We start from the raw sequence: 21,885 nt of genomic DNA on the forward strand, positions 1-21,885 counted from the left end.
AAACTTTTTTATTAATAACTTTATGAAAAAAATTATTCTTTATAAAATTCTCTTCGTCATCTAGCACCCACGATGCAATCATCAGATATAAAATTTTATTAATAGTGTACGAGCTATGTTAAAAAATATGAATTTCATTCAAGAGTAAAGTGCCTTTATATTTCACAATATCGAAAAGTGTTATTAAGAAAAGTTATTTGGAATATAATGATGTTATAATATGAAGTTATATTCTTCTAATTGAAAAAAATTTAAAAAGTTTAAAATTTTTCTCAAATTACGGATACCCTTGGATATCCTACGGATATCTTATTTACAAATATTCCTAGAATTTTTTGCAATACACCATTTGAAAGTAAAGAAAATAAGCTTTTTTTATTTCACAATGCATATAAATGTACAAGAAAAAAAGTCATAATGAGAAATTTAAAAATAATCATTAAAAATATCAAAAATCATTAAAAGTATAAAACCTTGAAAAAGCATAACTTGCTTAAAAGGCAGTATAATCTTATAAAGTACACCATTTTAAAGATATTTGACATCTCTTTCTACTAAATGTACCATTGTATATACGTAGAAAGGCGTAGAAAAAAGTTACAGAACAATGTTTGCGAAATAATAGGGAAAATGGCCCAAAAATGCTGTGCGCGGCGAATTTTGAAAAATCCTATTTCGGAAACTATGAATCCTAGTGACTCTTACCAAACTTAATTTTGAAGAGAAAGGATGGAAATTATTTTTTCGCTGCAGCAATGTCTATACCTATGTCCCTGTGGAAAAAAGTTATGGGGCAAAAAACAAAATTGCTTTATTTCGTGTTCTTTTTCTTGCTTTTCTTTTGAATATGTTTTTGTAAAAAAAAATACTTTTGACTTTAGAATGTGACATTTCGATAGTAAATTTAACCTGAAACAATTTTCCTGTAGACGTGTAGAACCCACTTTAATTCACCCTGTCCCTAGGGAATAATTCACCCCTTTCTCAAAAACGCACCTATTTAAATGATAGCACTCCGCGGTTTTTTTTAAGCTAGAGGTCCATTGACCATATGAGACAATAAAATCTTGTTAACGTTGTAGTTCCTTTTAGCTTTCTTATTTTGAACATAATAGCCTATATTTATTATGTACCAATATTAACGGAAAATAGTTTTAAAGTTAGTCTAAATGTTTATAAACTGAAAGGGTCATTAATTATGCATTAGCATTTTTGATTATAATAAACATATTTTTGATATTTTTTAATATATAATACTGGTAGTATAGACTTCTACTTTCATTTGGCAACCGCTAATTGCCATATCTTCATTACTGTGTGTCTTATGTTAGTAAAATGTTTTTGCAACGGTAAAAATGACTTTTATTGACTTTTTAAATACGCTCACCGGAGCGAAATTCTGTGGAAGAATTGTTTCATAATCCTTTTGTATTATTCTATAGGTATCACTAAGGTTTTGTTTTTTGAATTATCTGAATATTTCTTTCCTTGTAAGAGCTGTAAATATAAACACTGCTTTGAAGGTTTATTTAATTAAAAATATTGAACGCACTAAAATTAAGAAAACAAAACAATTCAATAGCAGGTATGTCCATCTCTTGCAGCAACGACTGCTCGCAATCTGTTTAGCATCGAATAAAGATGTGTTATCCTTACCTGGGGAATAGCCCGATATTCCTCTACCAGGGCCATAACTGTACCAAATTTTCTGGAGGCCTAGAATATTCGTCCCATAAAAAATACTCAATAGGATTAAGATCTGGGCTGCTTGCGGGCCATTCTAATCTTATCAATCCAACTTGTATTTTGTGAGTCAATCAGTGTTTTTATTTACAAAAAATGGTACAGTTCTTACAAGAAAAGAGATATTCGAATAGTTCAAAAAACAAAATTTTAGTGATACCTCCGGGATAATATTACAGGACTATGAAACAAAATCAGCTGTTCCATTTTCCCACAGAATTTTTTAAATTTAGGAGAAAATACAACGCTTTTATTTACACCTGTATAATGAAATGAGTCCTAGGCCCCATACTGTTTAACATTGTCTTGGATGATATAATTAAAGAAACTAGAGCAGAAACGGTAAAGTTATATGTCGGACATAGAAATTTAGAAGCAGTGTGGATCTTAGAGTGTGCATACGCAGACGATCTAGTGATATTTGGGAAAAATGAAGAAGCACTCAATCAAAATTTACAAGTATGGAACGCTGCACTAATTAAACGAAATCTGAGAATCAATAATGAGAAGACGAAAGTAATGGTATGTGGAAAAAGTAGAAAACAAACGAAGATAACAATTAACGGAAATACACTTGAACAGGTCGATACTTACAAATACTTGGGAGTACAAATAGAGAGCAGAGGAACTGAAGAAACTGAAATAAGTTCCAGAATAGAAAGTGCTGCTCGGATGTACCACGCAATCAAAAGTACGTTTCTGTCAAAAAAAGAAGTATCCCAAAAAGCCAAAGTGTCCATATACAAGACGGTGTTTGTGCCGATTTTAACTTTTGGTAGTGAAAGTTGGACGCTTACTGATAAGTTAAAATCGAAAATACAGAGCATAGAAATGAAATTTCTTAGAAGAATAATGGGTATAACCAGGTTAGACAAGATTAGAAATGAGGCAGTCAGAGAACATCTTAAGGTCCAACCAATTATAAAAAAATTGAAGAGGCCCAATTGAGATGGTATGGACACATGGTTAGAATGAACCAAGAAAGACCAGTTAAAAGAGTATGGGAAGCCAGAAGACAAACCAAGAGACCAAGGGGCAGGCCAATGAAGACATGGGATGATAATGTAACCTCAATCCTAGAAACACGAGGAATCAGCAAAGAACAAGCAAGAAACCAAGCAAAGAATAAGAAGCAATGGAGAAAAGTTGTACATGCAACTAACTAAAGACATTACACCCAACACCTTAGGGTAAATGGGTTTAGGATTAGATATATATATATATATATATATATATATATATATATATATATATATATATATATATAATGAAATGCAAGCTAAATTTTTTTGTTACCGGATAATACCGAACGGTACCAACACATGTACCTACCAACTGGTGCAAGAATCTTGAAAATAGGAGTGCAAATAATAAAGTTATAAATTCTCAAACTTAATCAAAAATTTTGGGTGGCGGAATTGTGTGCCGGTGAGTGTATATTGAAAATTCTTCTTTCAAGTGGTATCCGCAGAATTGCTGTATCATTATTATTTTCTGATCAAAATATTGTAGACCAGGAAGGATCTGTTTTTAGGTGGATGTGAGAGGTGGCATTCGGATTTTTGCGGATAAAGTTAGGTGATAACTTCGTTAATAATAATTTACTTTTGCTCCTTCTCAAATATGCCCGGAACAATAAAAAGTAAAATATTTTAAAAATTTCAAAAAATTTCTTTTTTTTTACTTTCTTTGCTTATAACTTTAAAACGATTCATTTTGGAACAAAGTCGTATGGGACTAAAACAAAGAAAATTAAATTTTCTATCAGATACGATTAGTTAAAAATATCTTAATTTATCACCCTTGCTCCAAAATAGCAATAAATACAAAATAAGGGGCAAAACAAGCCTGTCATTATTCAATGTTTTTCCATCACTTAGGTTACACTTGGAACCTTCCTAATTCGCTTAGATAATTTTTGTAATGTGCTAAAACCGTCCACCAAATTTCATTAAAATTTACTCACTACATTTTGCATAATAATTTTGCAATATAAACTTTTTTAAAAAATTAAAGTTTTTAAAAATCTTGCTCAACAAAAACTAGAACATACAAAGATTTGTCAATTTTTTTACAAATAAAGAAGCATTCCATCTATCTAATGCACTTTACAGAATTGAAATTTGATTATTTAAGCAGCCTCGGCAATGTTTTAAAATTATAAAAAAATTTTTTGGCTTATAAACAAATTAGTGCTGTGGCCAGGAGGGGGTGCTACGGGCTTTTTATTTAGATGGACTTACCCAAGTTTTTTATATATGTTGACCCGTAGAACACGAATTTTTTGGTTAACAGTTGATCTGGATATCGATAAGATTGTTATAAACAAAGAACTTGAGGAATTACATAACATCGATTTTTCGCAAAATAAAACTTTTTTGTATTTCTTGGGTAATTCTAAGCAAAAAACGTTCTTTTTAAGTTTTTTCGTAGGATGCATAGTTTTCGAGACAAACTCGGTGGAACTTTCAAAAAATCGAAAAATTGCAATCTTTGAACGCGAATAATTTTGATTAAAAAATAAAATAGCAATTCTGCTGACAGCATTTGAAACTTTAAGTCAAATCATACCGGTTTTAGTTATTTGCATTGCTAGAAATTAATTTTTTTTATTATTAATTAAAAGGTATTTGTTTATAAGCCAAAAAATTGATTATAATTTTAAAACATTGCTAAGGCTCCTTAAATAATCCGATTTTAATTCTGCTAAGTGTATTAGATAGGTAAAACACCTATTTATATGTAAAAAAATTAGCCAACTTCTAAATGGTCTACTTTTTGTTCAGAAAGATTTAAAATTTTTAACTTTTTTAAAAACATTTAGATTAAAAATTTATTATGCAAAATCTATTAGGTCTATTTTAATGAAATTTGGTAGACCGTTTAAGTAAGTTATACGAATTTTTTAAGCGAATTACTAAGGTTCTAAGTGCCACCAAAGTGGTTAAGAAACATTGAATAACAACAGGCGTATTTTGCCCCCTTATTTTGTATTTATTGCTATATTGCAGAAAAGATAATACCTTAAAACATTTTTGACCAATCGTTTATCATACAGAGTTCATTATCTTTATTTTATTTCTGTATCACTTTGTTCCAAAATGAATTGTTATAAAGTTATAAGCAAGAAAACAGAAAATACTCGATGTTTTTCGAAATTTTTAAATATTTTAATTTTTTTATTAATGTTCCGGGCATATTTGAGAAGGAGCATAAGTCAATTATTATTATTGAAGGTGTCACCTAACTTTATCTGCAAAAATCCGAATGCCACCTCCCACATCCAAAACTAGACGTTTTTTTTTACAGATTAGTCCTGGTCTATTGCAAAAAAAAAGATCTGTTGGATAAACAAAATGAATAATATTTAAATAAATTAACGAATCTTAAAAATGTTTGTGCATTATAAAAACTATCTTACTCAACTATATCATAGCCCTAGGTTAATTTTTGCAAAAGTTATAGCAAATCTTTTAGAAATTTTAGCCTTATTTTGCAACTTCCGAAGCAACAAATGATTGGGCTCAAATGTAAACTGCCATTTTAAACCTTTAACCATCTACTAAAAAAAAACATCTACAAAAAATGAATACAGTGGAACCTCGATAAGTCGGATTAATCGGGACCGCGGCCGATCCGGGTTATCGAAAATCCGGGTTAGCGGGAGAATATGGTAAAAATTAATAAAATACAGTATACATATAAAATCCATTATAATTGCAAAAACATGAAATACATCCAAATTACGTACAGTTGTATACAGTATTGCTCATTCCTTGGTAAAAAATTCAGTTAGTTTCGATCGTGTCAATATTACATTTTTATTGTTGAAATGTGTCTGATGAAAATCGGTCCAGGTTAGCCGGACTTCCGGGTTATCGGAGGCCGAGTTATCGAGGTTCGACTCTACTTAGTCTATAAGATATATAGTTACTCTATTTTTACCTATAGCGATTTAAACGAAAAAACGTCCAAGTTTCCAAATAAGTGTAGTAAAATTTTCACTGGTACGGAAACTGCAGATGTAAACATTAGTAGTTGACAATGACATTGTCATTAGCATTATAGAGATTTTCGTTCAGTTTTTGAATGTTCTTGGATAACCGTTACTTGTGTAATCGCTTAAATTATAAGGTTATTTTTTCACTAACTATGTATTCAATGATTGCAATAAGTTATTGTACTATACAATAAAAACTAATACTTAATCGAGAAAAGAGGAAAAGTGATAAAGTGATTTTTTAATAATATATTGTTACTATGGAACGCTTCTATAAATTTTGAACATCTTTAACAACAAAATACTTGGATTACAAAATATATCCTGGTGTATTATCTGTTTAGATCTTCCATAAATAATAAACAATAAATACCGTTTTATTAATTTTACGTCTTAAATCAATTATTTATCAAATACATTGTCGATATTATTTAATAAACAACTTAAAATATTCCTGAATCCGTATCAAATATTTAAAATTTTCACTGTCTTGTCAGCACATTATGTTCGACTGAGTGCGTTTTATGACAAAGATAGCGAATGCTCGATTTGGAAAATATCACCACTGACATGGTGTTAATTTTTTTCAAAGCCTGGAAAAACTAACAAATATCTTTGGAAATTTCAACCAAAGAATGAAAGACTACATCATTACTGAGGGCCGAAAGTCCCTTAGAATAAACAGAAAATTTCTTTTGAATAAGATATTTGAAGCTAATATGCACAAATTTTTTTGTGACCCCTGTAACTTATTAAAATAAACATTATTGAAGTTTTCATGGACTTTCGACTCTCAATAATAATATAATATTTTATTCTGCATGTACATTTTTCGAAAATACGTATTAGTTTGCGCAAAAATAAGTATTAGTATTTGCACATATACGTATAATAATACGTATAATACGTATAATATATAATATAATATATATAATAATATTACGTATAATAATACGTATAATAATACGTATTTGCACATATCTCCTTAATAACTATTTTGTCTCCGAATTGTGGAGGGCATTTTTATATTTATGACGTAATAGGTATAAAATAGTACCCATAAAACCCATCTGCAACCTGGCTGGGTCAGTGTCCCGAACATGGTATTTTTTAGCTTTAAATATAATTTCTCTGGACTAGTTTAGACAGAAAGTCACCACCACTATCTTTAAAAAGAATACACCACAAATGTAAATTTCTCAAAACAATAATAAAACATTTAAACTTACTAACTCTGTTGTCCCAAACTTTTTTCGCCAATAATTTGAATGAAAACCGTATTTTTTATAACGACTTAAAAAGCCCCACAAACCTACTTTGGTTCACTCAGTCTACGCAACGATCACAGTTGTAACGACAATAATGAAATAATAGTTTTGAATGACGATAATGGGATCAATCTTAAAATAAGATAATGGTTGCTAAAGTTAGATCTACACAAGCATTTCCGCTATATCATATTAACGTAGATAACGAGTGTATAAAATTATTGAGCGGAATTGTCTTTGTCATTAATTTAATGGTACATTTTAAGGGGAGATACTAAGGCCGAATATTGACCACTCAAAAGAGGCTAGAAGTGATTCTGCAGTTTGTATTCAGAGACCTATCATATCTAATCTTATAAAAGCCTAATGCGACACATCGTGAACTCTGTCCGGGACATTTGCCGATATATGAACCATAAATGTCGTTTATTAAACGTTAAATTTTTATATATTTTTTAAACATTCCAAAATTATTGAAACGATTTAGCTAATTTCGATTTTAACATATTTGTAGATGTTCAAGGAAGGTTAGGTGAGAAAATGTGACGAAATTATAAAGGAATACTAGAAACAACAATATTATTTTCATATACAAACAGTTATATCATACTTCTTTACTGCGGCTAAAACTGCGGCTATCTTTGCGTCTATTACCTTTTTAGGTTTCCGGCGAATGATCAGATTTCTAATCCCTGCTAGTGAGAACCAGTAAAACATATAGACTAGATATTAACACCAGCAAAACCAAGCTAATGATCATCAGCAAGCAAAACATAACTGGACAAATCTGTATGTGAACCAAATGAGAATTGAAGTGAGTGTCTCACAATACAACTATTTGGGAACTATAATCAATGAGTCGTGGGACAATACTCAAGAGATTAAATGTCGCATCGGAAAGACAAAGAGTGCATTCTTGACTATGAGCTCTGTGTTCAAGAGCCATGACATTACTCTAAAAACAAATAAGGCTCCTTAAATGTTACGTGTACTCAGTGCATCTATATAGAGTAGAAACGTGGACATTGAAGGCGGAAACTCTATCGAAACTTCAAGCTTTTGAGGTATGGTTGTACAGAAGGATCCTGAAGATACCATGGACAGACAAAGTCACCAATGAAGAAGTACTACGGAGGATGAATACAACCGTAGATTTAGTCAACATCGTGAAGGGCCGTAAGCTGCAGTACTTATGGCATATATTGAGAAATCAAGGCAGATACGAGCTACTCCAGTGCATTTTACAAGGTAAAATTGAAGGAAAAAGGGCCCCAGGACGAAGAAGAATATCCTAGACTGCTAACCTGAGAGAATGGTATAGAAGGACTCAACACAACTATTCCGTATAGCAACTAACAAAGTCATCATAGCCAGAATGATCGCCAACGTTCGGAACGGACAGGCACCCTAAAAAGAAAGAAGAAGCTAGTGAGAATTTTTTAATCCTCAACTTGTTATCTTTTATTATTTTAATTTTATAAATCTCATAAATAAATAAAGCACCTTCCAAAATTACTTCATATTTAGCACTAGCTGGCCACTGCTATGCACTATGGAATACTAATCTCTAAAAGTGAAGATGATTTACAACGTAAGCTGCACCAATTTACGATGACCGCCAGAATTTTCGACATATTAATATTCCCAAAAAGCACAAAATACATATATGGTTATAGGAGCAAATCTACAAAGATGTAAATTATGGAATGTGGTTGTACGGAAAGCTCGAAACAGAAGTGGAAAATCAAGTGAATAGAGCAAACAGAGCCACAGGTTGCCTGACTGAAACAACATATAGAAATAAAAATATCGGAAAAGACTTGAAAGGCAGAATTTACAAAAGAGTCATCAGTAGTATGGTCTTCTTCTTCTTCTTCTTCTTAACTCAGGCGAGACTCGTTAGTCTCTGGCACTTGGTCATAAGACCTTTGTACCAAACCCTGTTCTTCTCCTTAAACTTTAGTAAGTCCTGTGGCCTCAACGAAGGCCAACAGTTTTCTTATTGGTAGTTTTAGGATCTCTTCTGGTTAAAATCTCATTTGAGCAGTGAAGTTCTGCCTTACATCACCTAGCACACTGCAATAGCATAGTATGTGTATGGCAGTTTCTTCTTCCATTTCGCACTTTCTGCACCATGGTTCATTCACCTTACCTAGTTTGTATAGGTGATTTCTTAAACGACAATGTCCAGTCACCATTTCAGTGACCGTTTTGATCTCTCGTTTATTGAGGTTCATCAAACTGTTCGAGAGTTTTTTATCAATATTCTTGATTATTTTTTTAGTCTGGATTTGCCCTTGAGTGTTTCTCCATTTATTTTGATGATTCTTTATCAGCCATTTCTGAACCTCGTTTTTCATAGCATCTTTAGTGATATCACAGAAAGGTTCTGGGCCTTCAAAAGTTTTTCTCGAGCCTTGTTTCGCTAACATATCTGCTCGTTCGTTCCCATGCACCCCTTCATGACCCGGCACCCATATTAAAGACACTTTATTGTCTTTTGCCAGGTTATTGAGCAGATCTTTGCAGTTTCTCACCAGTTTTGATTTGGTGAGAGGGTTCTTTACAGCCAGAATAGCCGATTGGCTATCTGTGTAAATGTTGATTCTCTTAGCTTTAGGGTCCTCATCAATGATTTCATCAATGCATTCCACCAAAGCAAAAACTTCAGCCTGAAACACCGTTGTATGTTGACCTAGGCTGTAAGATTTATTATAGTTACATGTTTGCCCAAAGATCCTGATCCAGTACCATGGGCAGTTTTAGATCCATCAGTGAACCATATTAAGTCTCCATTAATGTTTGGGACTTTTTGTTCTCTAGATGGTATAATTGTGTTAATCTTCTCAGTGAAGATTAGTTCTGGTGTCATCATATCTAAGTTCATCATAAAGATGTATTTCTCAAGTATAGTCCCAGCAATGTTTGTGTGGCTATTCAATACATAATTTGGCCTCCAAGTATTGTTTGCTTTGAGCCTTAGGATGGTCATAAAGGCTACCGCCGAAATATACAATTCCAGCGGAGGGAGACCTGTGATAGCCTCTAATGAAGCCGTTCCTGTACTATTCAAGGCTCCTGTTATATTTAGAAGCGCTTGTCTTTGTAGGGTGGTGAGAGTGGTCACACAAGATTGCAAAGCCGTCTTTCTCCACCAGAGTACTGACCCATAAGTAACTGTCGGTCGTATCACTGATGTGTACAACCAACATATCACCTTTGGTTTCAATCCCCAGGTTTTACCTACAACTCGTCTGCAGTTCCAGAAGAGTCGCTTAGCCCTATTGGTTATATTGGTAATATGAGTATTCCAATTGAGTTTCGAATCCAGGGTTACCCCTAGATACTTAACCTCATTGGTTCTTTCCAGTACCTCTCCAAATAATTTCAGCTCACTCAGACCAGTAAGCTTCCTCTTATTTGTAAAGGCTACCAGTTTAGTTTTCGAAGGGTTCACGGAGAGGTTCTCTTTCACACACCAGTTCTCTATGTAGTGAAGGGCATATCGCATCTGATACGCAACAGTGCTGGGAAATTTTCCCCTAGTTACTATCACGATATCATCTACGAAACCCTGGACCCAGATTCCTTGGGCGCTTAGCCCATGAATCAGATCATCGACAACTATGTTCCATAATGACGGTGACAATACACCGCCTTGAGGGCATCCCTTAGTTGCCCTCAGATTTATGGTATCTTCGTGCGTATCTGTGGATATTATTCTGCTCTGAAGCATCTAAATAATCCACTTGCATGTTGTGTTGTTGATTTTCTTCCTCACCAGTGCGCTTTGTATAGACTCGATGGAGGTATTATCAAATGCACCTTCTATATCTAAAAATACAGCAAGGGCGACTTCTTTCTGATGCAGACTCCTTTCGAGTTCCGACACTAGATTGTGCAGGGCGGCTTCACCTGATTTCCCTGCCTGATACGCCCATTGCCGTTGGTGCAGTAGATTTTCATTTAAATTGTTTTTCTTGATGTGTTCATTCAAGATTTTTTCCATGGTTTTTAACATGAATGAGGTCAGACTTATAGGCCTGTAGGATTTTGCTAAGGTGTAATCTGTTCTTCCTGGTTTGGTAATAAACGCCACCCTTGCCCTTCTCCAAGCTTTGGGAATGTATCCCAGAGCATGGCTAGCTCTAAATATTGTGATCAGGGGACACATGATTATTTCCAGACCCTCCTGGAGAAGCTTAGGAAATATACTATCCGTTCCTACAGTTTTATAAGGTTCAAAAGTTTCAATAGCCCATCTGACCTTGTGAGAACCAAAGATCTCGTCAGAGGTCAGCGAGTCCCTTTTGGTTGGGCTATTGTTTGCTTGATGATTGTTATTAGCAGTCAATTGCGTGGACCCTGGAAAGTGAACACTTAAAAGATGCTCTACAGCCTCCTTCTCTGTGTCCGTATACTTCCCATTGGGCAATTTAATTGACTTGGGCTTGTTAATGTTATCTCTTTTGAGGATTCTGTTAACCCTGGCGCTTTCAGGTACACTTTCAATGTTTTCACAGAATTCTCTCCAGGATCTTTCCTTAGCGGATTGGATTTTCTTATTATAGGTTTTCAGTTTAGCCTTATATGCTTCCCAATCACCTGATTTCTTCGCCCTATTGAAGAGCCGTCTTGTTTCTCTTTTGAGATCAGACAGCTCCTTATTCCACCAAGTTACTTGCCTGGGAGGGCGACTTTCTTTTAACGGGCAGTTTTCCTCATATGAGACGACTATTGCATGCTGCAACAAGTCTACTGCCATCTCAACCTTAACATTGTTTTTTGGCCTTTTAGGATAATTCCGTACCCTTGATCCAAGATCCCTCTTAAAGGATTCCCAATCGGTCACCTTAGGGTCTCTATAGAACCTTGGTTCCGGTTTGACTGAGTTTATCTCAAAGCATATGTATGCATGATTCGATAAGGATAACGCATCCGACACATGCCAGTCAGATATTATGTTTCCAATCCCCATAGAGCATAGGCTTAGGTCGATTAGTGATTCTGCTCTTGATGTCCTGAAGGTGTGCTTATTAACCCTGTTCAGAAGATCAAGTTCAGTAGTGCAAAGGTACTCAAAAAGTAACTTACCTCTATTGTTTGTATATCTGCTTCCCCAAATGATGTGATGGGCGTTGGAGCCGACTCCAATGATAAGTTCTGTATGCTTATCATTGGTGTATTCTAGAATGTTCTCTAGGTTAGTCCCTGGAAGTTGTTCTTTAGTGTAAATAGGAAGGTAAAGAGACGCAACAATCAACTCTGTAACCAACCCATTGCAATTCAGTTTAATTCTGGCAGCTGTCATGTCTCCCGTACAGAGCTCCATAACTGGTACCAGCTTAAGGTCAGATCTACAAAAGATACAAGTTCTGATTTTATTGTCAGGTACTCCCAAAATGTGTTCCCATCCCTTAACATTTAATCCCCGTATCTTACCTTCATTTATCCACGGTTCTTGAATAAGCACCATATCAATATTTTTCTCAGCTACTTCCTGGCAGAAAAGTGCCGAAGCTGTTTTTTTGTGTTGAAAATTGATCTGTATGATCTTAATTTTGCAGCTTATTCATTTTTGGGGTCTCTAACAGGCCCTCTTGTAATTTCTTCCACCTGCATAGATTCCCCTTCGGCCTCCTAGAGTTCGGAAGTAATCGTTGCAGGTTTTGGTTCCCCAATGTTCCCAGCCTGTCTTGCTTTACCCTCTTCCAACGGTATAATACTTGCTCGCTGTAGAAAGGAATAAGGCTTCCATTGAAGCCTTTCGAGCTGTGCCTCTGACACCTTATCAATTCGGAGACTCACATGCAGTCCTCCGTCAGTTGCTGGTTTGGAACTCAGAATTGCCCAACGACTGGTCCTTAGTTCAGGATTTTGTTTTTCAATTCGTGCCAGTGGCACTTTCAGATCCTCATTTTTAGTCTCTGGAAGGTACATCAGTACACGCTTCGATTTTGGGAGTTCCTCAGACTTAATGACCTTCCACTCCGTCTTTTCTTCCAAGAAATCCTTTGTGATCTTAAAGGACTCCTCGTCAGCACATATGAACCCATAGTATCCATCCATGAGCCGATTACCTTCGTAACGAGGTGCGCAAGGAACCTCATCGATAAGTTTAATTAGGGCCTCTTTTATTCCCTCCCTGGGCTGTAATTTACCTCGACGTTGGTGGGAGGGCCGATATCAGGTACGCTCCCCATTCACCTCCTAGCCAAAGAAAGAATGCTATTATATGCAAATGATTACGGCCACTTGCCCCACATAAAGTCTGAGGTAAGAAGACAGATGTACCAAGAATGGCAAGGTGAATGGGAGGCACAAATCGAAAAGGCTCAATGGACCAAAAGGCTCATTCCAGATGTGGTGGCCTGGTCTGCATGTAAGTATATAAGATTAAATTATTATTTTACACAGTTCCTCACCGGCCATGGTTCCTTTAGATCGTATACGTATGTTATCAAGAAGACAGTAGATGACCAATGTTCAGAATGCAACATCAGAGACGACGCTCAACACTGCATATTTGTCTGCAGGCTCTTTGAAAGAGAGAGATTGATTCTAGAAACAAGGTTAGGAGAAATCTCCATTGATAACGTTATGGAAAAATCTTTGCAAAGCAAAGATAACTTTAATTTGGTGGTCGATCTGATAACCGGAATTATGAAGAAAAAGGAGACGCTTGAGAGAGCGAGAGAGGATCAAGGTGGATAGACTTGTACTGGATTGATGGGACTAAACTACGGACGAAGTATATATGTGTATATGTGTTTGTGTGTACTATGTATGTTTGAATGTCTGTATGTGTAAATATGTGTATATTTTAAGCATGACATCGTATAGATAATTATTTGCCTGTTGTATACATTGTTTTCTTTTCTTTTTTCTTTTATCTTTTTGGAAACTTATCTGAGCCGTATTAGGCTTGACAGACTGCCCCGCTGCACTCGAAGTTACATCCGCCAAGGAATTTGTACCGTGTGCACCGGGGGAGAAGGGGGTGGACTTTAGTTGGTAGACAGTTAGCCAGAGGGTGCCCGTAGGCAGGACTTCTTAGGGGGAAATGCATGGGGGTAAACTCTTCCTCTCTGAATCCAACACACGCTTAGCCATCCTTAAGTGGACACGGCTAGGTACGGTATTTAGAATATTTACCACCTCCTCAAAAAAAAAAAAAAAAAAAAAAAGGGCCTCTTTTATTGCCCCAACGTCTTTTTCCGTTACATATATGTCTGGGTATTCTTTGGGAATTATTGCCGTCTTTATTCCCGTAAGAGCTGCTTTGTAGGTGCTGCTGAGCTTTTTGAAAGAGGCAGCAGCAGTTCTGCTCTTTTTTGTTAATTTCTCCTCAGGAGTGCTTCTATCAGACACAGTCCGCTTGACAGCTTGTGTGATTTCGGCATTTCCAGGAGTTTTATTTTGAGGTCTAGGAGGTAATTTGACCTTAGAAGTGTCAATTCCCTGTTCTCTCATTTTCCGAAGCTTTCTTCTCTGTGCCCCAGATATTTTTGGCCGAGAAACCTCATCCTCAGCATCTTTTAAAGGAGTCCGCATTGCGTCCTCAGTATTTTTATTACCCGATGTGATGGGATTATTTTCTTCCAGATTCTGCCGAACAGTCTCAGTGGAAGTTTTATTGTTTGTTAGGTTCTCCTGCGAGACCCCTAGGGTTAAATCTTTTAAATTTTTGCATGGTTCCATATTGATCCCACGAGTATGGGAGAAATAAACTGTCCATACCAGCAGCGCTCCCTGGGCCGGTACAAGGCCTTAAATGAATGGGGGTGTGGCCTGGTTCCCCCAGTCGACCGTTTGAGACAGTTCAATTTAGACACACAACTGCCATGCAGGCCTTGGCACGGTACAATTACACCTTTACCTTGTGTGTTGGGGGTGTAGGTTTAGTGGGAAAAAGGATGAAGGAGGGATAGCATTTTCTGGTTGTACTCGGAGTGTAGGATAGATACAGCTGGTAGATAATATCGGGTCGGTTGACTATATATTGGCGATGTGAACAGTGCCGTAGAATGGAGATGTGGCAGTGAAGACCAGAGGGTCTTCTACTTAAATTTACGCCAGGGTAGTGGTACAACCAGACATGGGTGGGTTAACTTAGGGAGGGCTACTTCTTGGTCGCTGAAGCAGTTCGTACATTCCTAGTCTCTCGAGTACCTAGGAACGATTCCCAGATACTCCAGAGAGCTAAGTCGTGACAGGAACCGGTCTAGCGAGTTGTTTCACATCCTTTCATACTTACCATGCATTAGGCCTTGCCCGTTTATAGGGGGTGCCTTCTTTCATCGGAGAGCTCCTTATTCGGGAGATCCCATGCATTCGTACACACATACTTGATCCACTTCCTGCGCCAGACTACGGCCCTATCTGAACAGTCAGCTTAAGCCCCCGAACCAACGTCAAGGTCGTGAAGCCCCTACCGGGGGTAGTATGGTATAACTAGATCCAAACCCAGACATCCAAAGTGAAAGTTATCCTCCAACACCAAATTGTTCTACATGGTCCACATAATGTTCAGAAAAAAGTCACACCATTTTGAGCGTCGGGTTTGGGGCGTGGGGGAGAGCGGGAGAAATCGGTAAATTAGTAGTTTTTAAGTTTTTCGTCAATATTTCTAAAACTATGCGATTTAGCATGAACAACCTTCTATACAAAAATGTGCTACGTTAAATTTGAAACAAAAAAGGCCCTATGCATAATCCTTGTAAAATGAACGGTTAAAAAGTTAAGAAGGTAGTATAGTATAGTTGGTCCAAAAAAGGCCTAACCCTAAAAGGGAGAAATCGGTAAATTTGTAGTTCTTTATGTTTTTCGTCAATATTTCTAAAATAACGCTTTAGCATAAACAATGTTCTGTACAAAAATGTTCTACATCAAATTTAAAACGAAAAAGGTCCATACATAAATATTGTTATAAAATCAACGATTCCAGAGTTACGGAGGATGAAAAGTGGAGGTGGTTTTCGATACTTTTTATATTTTTTGGGCAATTTATAATATTTTTATTGATTGAAACAAATTTTCTTTAACCGGGTTTGCTATTTCAGTGGCCGATGGTGTGTTAGTGACAAGCCCTTGAAGAAACGTCAACTTCACCACTCAAAATCATCACCAATTGCCCAAAAAATATAAAAAGTATCGAAAACCTCCACATTTTACCCTCCGTAACTCTGGAACGGTTGATTTTATAACAATTCTGGATAGGACCATTTTTGTTTTAAATCAAATATAGAACGTTTTTGTATAGAACATTCTTTACGCTTAAACATAGTTTTAGAAATACTTACGAAAAACGTAAAGAAACTACTAATTTACCGACTTCTCCCCCATCTCCCCCCAAGCCGGACGTTCAAAATGCTACTTTGGATGTCTGGGTTATGCCTTTTTTTGGACCAATTATAATATACTACCTTTGTAACTTTGGAACCGTTCACTTTAGAAGGATTATGTATAGGACCTTTTTGTTTCAAATTTAATGTAAAACATTTTTGTATAGAAGGTTGTTCATGTTTCAAACCTCATAGTTTTAGAAATATTCACGAAAAACGTAAAAAACTACGAATTTACCGACTTCTCCCCCCTCTCCCCTCCAAACCCGACGCTCAAAAAGGTGCGACTTTTTTCTGACCATTATATGGACTAAATATAACAATTTGGTGTTGGAAGATAACTTTCACTTTGGATGTCTGGGTTATGTCATTTTTTGAATCAATTTTATCATACTACAGACCAATAATGACATACGCGGCAGAGTTGGTCGAATTTTTACGCTTAAAAAACCAAAATATAAATAGATCTTAAATAAAATCGTTTTTACCATCAATCTTTATATTTTTATTTTGGCAATTAATTATCTACACAAATTATTTAAAACTTTTTGTATACCTGTAATAATGAAAACCTGGTATGTAAAAGGCTAAACGATATTTATAAAGAAAGAGAAGAATAATAAATATTCTGACACTAAATTGACATAAATCTTGTTCCGTCAATTTTAAAATCTAATTTAATATTTTCTTACATATCTGTTAATTTTTATCGTTTAACTTTGTTAATGTATTATTTGTTATTGTTAATTTAAAGATTAGAATGTTAAAGACTTATAAAACCGATTTTCTTTAAGGTATGTAAATATTGTTTTTATAATTGTATACAAAACTAATACATTTTGTTCTTTAAGGAGAAAAAGCGGTGTTTAGTCTATATCCAGAGTTTCTACATTATAAATCGGTTTTTGGTCACCTTGAAAACATGAAGATGACAACAAAGAAGGTACGAATCCATTTGGAACTTGGTGAAGAAAATAGCTTAGAGGTAGTTAAATTAACAACAATTAGATTATTATCAGATGATATCACTTATTTGTTTCCAAAAAATTTACAAAATTTAAAACATCATAAAGATTTATTTGACACGGGTAGCACTGTCAAAATGGCAAGTAAAACTTTGACAAAAGTAGGTCAGTATAGGAACATCACGATTACATTAAATCCTGAGATTGTTACTTTGTATTTAGATGAAGATTGTAATTTTGTTTTTAAAAATTGTTATTTAGAGGAATTAGTAGAGAATAGCACGGTGATAAATACTCCGGTTCCTTTAGAAAAAACCAGATAAAACTAAAGTAGATTTAATTAGACTAATCGATAAATTAAGCACTAAACTCGAGACAAAAGTAAACAGGGGGCTGGATAGCTCCCAAATTCAAAGCCAGTTTCTTGTAAATAAATTTCAAGGCAAAGAAAATGCTAGACAGTGGATGAGTAATTTTGAAAATGAGTGCGGAAGACATGAAATAGTAATAGATGAAGCTAAAATACAAATATTACGTATATTTCTGGAACATAATGCTATAGAATGGTATTCTTGTTCTCATGATCATTTTTCAGTGCGTCACAGTTTTTCGATTTCTCTCTAATGCATTAAGTTTGATGAGACGGAAAAAGCGGTAGCTCCGTGATTAAACACAAAAATAATGCAGCATTACAATGGTTATCTACATAAGATGTCTATTCCTAACCTACGTTTGATTCGTTGATATTTAGAATGCGCGTTATTTCTAGCCAATCAAATACACGTATTACGAACATTTGACGAAAACTTCGTTCAATTTGGGCCATTTTTTAGAAGTGTCAAAGAGTCAGTGACGGTTACTATTCAGGTCAGTATTTTGTGTACCTGTCATTTTGAAATTTCGAATTCGACTTCCCTTGTGTTTCACAACGTTTTTGTGCATTATTTTGTGTTTTGCTTTAGAATTTAGTTCGTTAAAAGTTAGTTTTGTATTTTGGTTTTGAATTTAATTCGTTAGAAGTTAGTTTATACTCCAGGTCATTATGCAAGAAAAATATTCATAGTAAGGAGACGTAACTCATGGCTGAAGAACCTTAGGAACTGGTTTGGATGTAATAACAATGAATTATTTAGAGCCGCGGTTTCAGAAATAAAAATCGCTCTGATGATTACCAACTTTTGAAGCGGATACAGCATCTAGAGAAGAAGATAAAAACACAATTTATGGATAGTTTTGTGTCATTTTTTAATGTTTCCATATTTATAAATTTAATTAACAATATTGTTTACTTCTTAATTTTATTCCCCTTTATAAAAAATACCTACATGTTAGCATATTGTGTAAAAATCAAATCTACTAAATTACTAATTAGTTTAATTCCACAAGCTTTTCACATATGGCTAAGTACGATTTGGGCATCTGTCAGATTCGTCAATAATTACATGAAATAAGTCTCGACACACCCAATACAGTATATGACGTCATAATTAATGACGCACTGAAAAATGATCATGAGAACAAGAATATATTCTTGTTCTCATGATCATTTTTCAGTGCGTCACAGTTTTTCGATTTCTCTCTAATGCATTAAGTTAGATGAGACGGAAAAAGCGGTAGCTCCGTGATTAAACACAAAAATAATGCAGCATTACAATGGTTATATACATAAGATGTCTATTCCTAACCTACGTTTGATTCGTTGATATTTAGAATGCGCGTTTTTTCTAGCCAATCAAATACTCGTATTACGAACATTTGACGAAAACTTCGTCCATTTTGGCCATTTTTTAGAAGTGTCAAAGAGTCAAGTGACGGTTATTATTCAGGTCAGTATTTTGTGTACCTGTCATTTTGAAATTCGAATTCGACTTCCCTTGTGTTTCACAGCGTTTTTGTGCATTATTTTGTGTTTTGGTTTAGAATTTAGTTCGTTAAAAGTTAGTCATTGGCGTGAGGAGACTAGAGACATTCGAGATGTACCGAAGAGTGCTAAAAATCTCATGAGTAGATAGAATAGCCAACGTGGAGGTAATGAGACTTACGCATAGGGAACGAGAAGAACTAACAAATAAGAAGAAAACTGAGATATATGGGACATGTGATGAGAGATGTATATCTAATACTCCAGGTCATTATGCAAAAAAAAGATCCATAGTAAGAAGACGTAACTCATGGCTGAAGGACCTTAGGAACTGGTTTGGATGTAATAACAATGAATTATTTAGAGCCGCGGTTTCAGAAATAAAGATCTCTCTGACGATTGCCAACTTTTGAAGCGGAGACAGCACCTAGAGAAGAAGATAATAACACAGTTTATGGATAGTTTTGTGTCATTTTTTAATGTTTCCATATTTATAAATTTAATTAACAATATTGTTTATTTTTAATTTTATTCCCCTTTATAAAAAATACCTACATGTTAATATATTGTGTAAAAATCAAGTCTACTAAATTACTAATTAGTTTAATTCCACAAGCTTTTCACCTATGGCAAACTACGATTCTGGCATCTGCCAGATTCGTCAATAATTACATGAAATAAGTCTCGACACACCCAATACAGTATGTGACGTCATAATTAATGACGCACTGAAAAATGATCATGAGAACAAGAATACCTCAACTTTATGTAAATTAACAATGCATGGAGCAAGGTCGGAATGGCAAAATTCTTTTTTTTAGAAACTTACGGCGATAAAAGTTGGCGAACAGTATATCCAGCATACACTTATAAGTACATAAACGGTGTTTTTCTAGACTATGCGCTAAAAAAGAAAGGATGTTGTTAGAGACTGAGCATCTATGTCAGATCAATCGCGCGTAAATCACATTGTGGTGGGTCTGCCATTGAATATTCAAGATCGCTTGGACAAAGAGACCATTAATACTACTGAACAGCTTATGAATCAGCTACGTAGATACACATCAATATTTCCTAGATTAAAAAAAAGTGAAGGAAGGTTTTTAAGTGCTACGAATAAGACTGATCGTTTGAATGAAAATAGAAATCAGAAATCGATAGAAAAACTCCCATGTAGTTACTGTGAGGCTCGTGGGTACACGTGACGTTTTCATCCAGTTGACTATTGCAGATACAAAATACGTAGCACTGATGCGAGAAGGGTAAATCTTACAGATGTTAGTGAAGTTGCTGTTAATGCTCAAGAGGAAGAACAACAAAAAAACTAGATTATACACCACTAATTAAATTAACTGTTACAATCAACAATAATAAAGTTACTGGAATTTATGACAGTAGATCTAATATAACACTGATAAATTTAAAGATTATTGAAGATGATAAACATAATATATTGGAAAATGAACAGACATTTAGAACAATTAGTGGTGTGGGAAAAGTTATAATAAAATAAAGTTGCCTATGAAAATCCATAAAATAGAAAAAGAAATAGATGCTTATGTGATTAAAAATTATAATTTTTCTTATGACGTATTGCTAGGATTAGATGCTATTAAACAGTTTCGTTTGCTACAAGACGAAAACTTGAATATTCTTCAAAGAGTGGATGAAAACAAGATGGAAGATATAAAGACATTAAAGAAAAATTTAAGATATAGTTATGATAATAAAACCGAGACTGTGGAAAACAATAAAGTCCAGGTAAAATATTTTGAAGAAAACTCCTACGACTATTTAGATAAAATAAAACATCTAGACAACATTAAAATAAAACAAATTTCTAAAATATTAGATGAAAACTTATCGATATTTGCAAAACACAAGTACGATGTAGGAGAAGTAAAAAATCAGGAAGCTCACATTAAACTCTTAGAAAATAAATATATTTCAAAGAAACCTTATAGATGTTCCATTCCTTATGAACGTGAAATTGAAAGTCAGATAACCAGGTTACTTGAAGCAGGACTGATAGAGGAATCTGAATCTCCTTTTGCTGCACCAGTGACCTTGGCATATAAGAAAGACGAAGGAAGACCATCGAGACGCTGTGTTGATTTTCGTGAACTGAATAAAATTTTGGTACCGGAATCACAACCATTCCCACGAATCGAAGACATTATAGTAAAGGCTCAAAACTGCAAATGGTATACAGTTTTGGATATTAATTCAGCTTTTTGGACAATACCAGTAAGGCAAAAAGATCGCTATAAGACAGCATTTGTTACACATTCCGGACATTATCAATGGAAGAAAAGAACTTTTATATTTACAGATGCTAGTGCTTTAGGAGTTGGTGCACTTTTGAAACAGTTACAAGACAATGGTGAGTTGCACCCAGTAGCATATTTTTCAAAGAAATTCACGCCATCACAAACAAAGAAAAAAGCGGTCTATTTGGAGTGTCTCGCAATAAGAGAAGCGCTACGTTATTGGCAGCATTGGTTAATAGGGCTAAAGTTTCAGGTAATCACAGATCATAAACCATTAGAAAATCTTAAAATAAAAGCACGAACCGATGAAGAACTTGGAAACCTAGTGTACTACCTGTCTCAATATGATTTTACCATTACATATTCTCCAGGCAAAACGAACCAAGAAGCTGATGCTCTTCCGAGAAACCCTGTTTTGGAATCTTTTGAGAATA

The 21,885-nt window shown here is 34.8% G+C and overlaps 1 protein-coding gene across 3 annotated transcripts in view; it reads right to left on the reverse strand.

Moving 5' to 3' along the window:
* LOC114337564 (sodium- and chloride-dependent glycine transporter 1) overlaps positions 1 to 7,120 on the reverse strand; it is a 175,052-nt gene extending 167,932 nt beyond the window's left edge. For 2 of the 3 annotated variants that reach the window (XM_050659899.1, XM_050659897.1), the window contains exon 1: positions 6,973 to 7,120. The gene's annotated coding sequence lies outside the window, so the exon portion shown is untranslated. The remainder of the gene's footprint in view (positions 1 to 6,972) is intronic. The other variant, XM_050659898.1, reaches the window with a different exon arrangement.
* Positions 7,121 to 21,885: the final 14,765 nt, after the last annotated feature.

The sequence above is a fragment of the Diabrotica virgifera genome, chromosome 8 (assembly GCF_917563875.1).
Source record: "Diabrotica virgifera virgifera chromosome 8, PGI_DIABVI_V3a".
Classification (NCBI taxonomy): Eukaryota; Metazoa; Arthropoda; class Insecta; order Coleoptera; family Chrysomelidae; genus Diabrotica; species Diabrotica virgifera.